Here is a 3,545-nt window from a genome sequence, read left to right as displayed (position 1 = left end):
CTCGCTATTATCCCGTGTAAAATTCCAAAAAAACTTGCATGTATAATTTATTCTAAAACATTAAAGCGAAACATTGTTAACGTTTAGAGACAAAATCAAACGTCTGACAGTCCCGTATAGCAACATCAAATTAATTATAATTTACTCCCTGTATCATAAAATAAATAAAATTAATCACACTGTCCTAATTCTACCCAATGGATAGAAAGATAGGTAGAAATTGACGGTTACATATTCCAAGGTCAATATGATGTTCAACATTGTACTATACAGGTAAATTATTCCCCGTGTGTGGGATAGATAATTGACTAGAGGGAGTTAACAGGTGGAAGTACCTACACAGTGGCGGATCTAGAGGGAGTTAACAGGTGGAAGTACCTACACAGTGGTGAATCTAGAGGGAGTTAACAGGTGGAAGTACCTACACAGTGGCGGATCTAGAGGGGGTTAACAGGTGGAAGTACCTACACAGTGGTGCATCTAGAGGGAGTTAACAGGTGGAAGTACCTACACAGTGGTGAATCTAGAGGGAGTTAACAGGTGGAAGTACCTACACAGTGGGGGATCTAGAGGGAGTTAACAGGTGGAAGTACCTACACAGTGGCGGAAGTAGAGGGAGTTGGATTTTTAGAGAGTAGAAACAGTCTGTATTATTGTGATAAACAGAAAACTACATACTGTTACTGTAAATTGTGTATATCAATCAGAACTGTCTTTTCTGTATACTGACAATAAACTTAACAAGCTAATCAGAATTTTACAGACTTTTCTGTATACTGACAATAAACTTAACAAGCTAATCAGAATTTTACAGACTTTTCTGTATACTGACAATAAACTTAACACGCTAAACAGATTGATTGATTGAAAATTGTTTTACGTCCCTCTCGAGAATATTGTACTCATATGGAGACGTCACCACTGCCGGTGAAGGGCTGCAACATTTGGGCCTATGCTCGACGCTTATGGTCATTGAGCAGGGAGAGATCTTTATCGTGCCACACCTGCTGCGACATGGGACCTCGGTTTTTTGCGGTCTCATCGGAGGGACCGTAGCGGAATTTTACAAACTTTTCTGTATACTGACAATAAACTTACTGACAATAAATTGAACACGCTGATCAGAATTTTATAGACTTTAGGAGATTCTCACATGTGTAGAGCTATAATACATTGGGTTAAATTCTGTCTCACTTGTTTCATACCGATTCTTAGGCCGTTCTTGGCACACTAATTTTGACTACGGATAACTCCGGGATATGGGGCTGACGGCGGATGTGACCGGTCGACAGGGGATGCTCACTCCTCCTAGGTACCTGATTTCATCTCTGGTATATCCAGGGGTCCGTGTTTGCACATCTCTCTATTTTCAATTTTGTATTGTTTGTATAGTGGTTATGAGATTGATTAGTATTCGCTGTCTTCACCTTTCACCTAGTTTTGGTTTTCCTGGGGGGAGGGGGTATATTGTCTCGGCGTCCCTCTCGAGAATTTCTCACTCATATAGTATAGAGATATTACCATTGCCGACGAAGGGCAGCGAAATTTGGGCCTATGCTCGGAGCTTATGGCATTTGAAAAGGGAGGAATCTTTGCTGTGACAGGGGCCTCATTTTTTGCGTTCTTATCCGAATGACCGCTTCATTCAGTCACCTCTTGCGACAAGCAAGGGCTACTAGGGATCTATTCTATCCAGGATCCTCACGGACTGGGGTGTGTGTTGAAATGATATGCGACTGATTTCGGAAATGTAAATATAGAGCTAATTAGAAATGATCGGATACCATATATCCGGGATTGAAGTGTTCCTGTCGTTTTAATGGCACTCAAAGTTTGTTTTAAAATTCAACAATTTGAATCCACACGCCAGCTATTTCTTTTATCCGTGAATAAGATTACATTGCTTATTGAAATCATTGTCTTACCAGAGGGCTCGTCACTCAAGCTTTCACTTTCATATTATTCATTCCCTGTAAATGCGAGACTTACCTGTATACAGGTAAACAATAGGTAAATTACCTGTGTAGTTTTGAAGTGTGAGTGAAGCTTGCTGCGCCCTCTAGTGAGGAAATGACATGAAATACGTTACATGTTTTTGTATTATTGCTCTTTTTTTCTGTTGTAGATTGAGTTGAGTGGAACAATGAACCTCCGGATATCTATGTACATTTACACGTGTAGGATTAAACTTCTGTTGTACTCGCGTATGCGAGCTTATCCTGTATTGCGTGTTTGAGTTTTACTTCATAAATAGTTTAGAAATATACTGTCCGCTCAATATATTGAGAACCCTTTGCTTGACAGTCATTAAACCTGGTACACTGGTACATCTTGATGAGAAGATGACCTCTATTGATTTTGAGGCTATATGGTCAAAGGTTAAGTGTCAAACTGGACATAGGAATATACTGTCAGCTCAATTTCTCGAGAATCCTTTAATTGACAGACATCAAACTTGGTACACTGTTACATTTTCAGAAGAAGATGACCCCAATTGAATTTGAGGTCACATGGTCAAGGGTCAAACTGGACACAGTAATATACTGACCACTTAATATCTTGAGAACCCTTTGCTTGACAGACATCAAACTTAGTACATTGGTAAATCTTCAGGAGAAGATGACTCCTATTGATTTTGAGGTCACGTGGTTAAAGGTCAATGGTTGAACTGGACATAGTAATATATTGACTCCTATATTTTCAGAATTATTTGCTTTATTGACACCAAACTTGGTTCATTGTTACAGCAAAAGGAGTAGATAACCCCTATTTATTTTTAGGTCGCATGGTCAATCCACTTTTGACATAGGAAGATATTGTCTGCTCAATATTTGGAATTGATGATACTACTGTCAATTATATGAGGTGTGTGTATAACTCTTTTCAATTTTGCACCATGGGGGCATATGTGTTTTACAAATATCTCTTGTTTAGAATTTTCTTCAAGTGTAGACAAAAACCATGGTTAATCCCTAGGTAGATTTGTTTCTCCATACTACCCCCCCCCCCCCCCCCCCCCCCCCCAATGAAATAGGGTGGGGCCACAATAGGGACTAAAAGTTTTACGTGAGAATTATAGAGATGCACCGTTAAAAACAACAGACGGTCCATGATTAGTCGTGCTATATAAATATCTACAGGTGCTAAAAGTCAGGACCCGGGGTAGTTAAAAGTCGGGACCCGGAGAAGTTAAGAGTCAGGACCTGAGGTAGTTAAAAGTCGGGACGTGGGATAGTTAAAAGTTAGGACTCTGGACAATTAAAAGTCAGGACCCAGGGTAGTTAAAAGTTAGGACCCGGGGTAATTAAAAATAAGGACCCGGGATAGTTAAAAATCAGGACCCGGGGTAGTTAAAAATAAGGACCCGGGGTAGTTAAAAATCAGGACCACGGGTGTAAGGTGAGACGGTCAGAGGCCACAATAAGAGGTAAGAGTTTTTCATGGGAATATTTAGAAAACTTCTCCTATCAAGCCGCCTATGACGCAATAGTGTCATTGCTTTAGCCGCGGAAAAGCTACAGCGCTTTCGAGTTGAAAAAATGGAA

General features: G+C 40.1%; 1 long non-coding RNA gene across 1 annotated transcript in view; it reads left to right on the top strand.

The window, feature by feature from the left end:
* The window catches only part of LOC130055193 (uncharacterized), a 72,805-nt gene extending 70,581 nt beyond the window's left edge, over positions 1–2,224 (top strand). The window contains exon 9 of the long non-coding RNA XR_008803479.1: positions 2,126–2,224. This is a non-coding gene — a long non-coding RNA (uncharacterized LOC130055193). The remainder of the gene's footprint in view (positions 1–2,125) is intronic.
* The last annotated feature ends 1,321 nt before the right edge of the window (positions 2,225–3,545 follow it).

Source organism: Ostrea edulis, chromosome 5, assembly GCF_947568905.1.
Source record: "Ostrea edulis chromosome 5, xbOstEdul1.1, whole genome shotgun sequence".
In the NCBI taxonomy this organism is placed as follows: domain Eukaryota; kingdom Metazoa; phylum Mollusca; class Bivalvia; order Ostreida; family Ostreidae; genus Ostrea; species Ostrea edulis.
The sequence above is the reverse complement of the archived record's forward strand: the minus strand, read 5'-3'. Positions and strand labels throughout refer to the sequence as shown.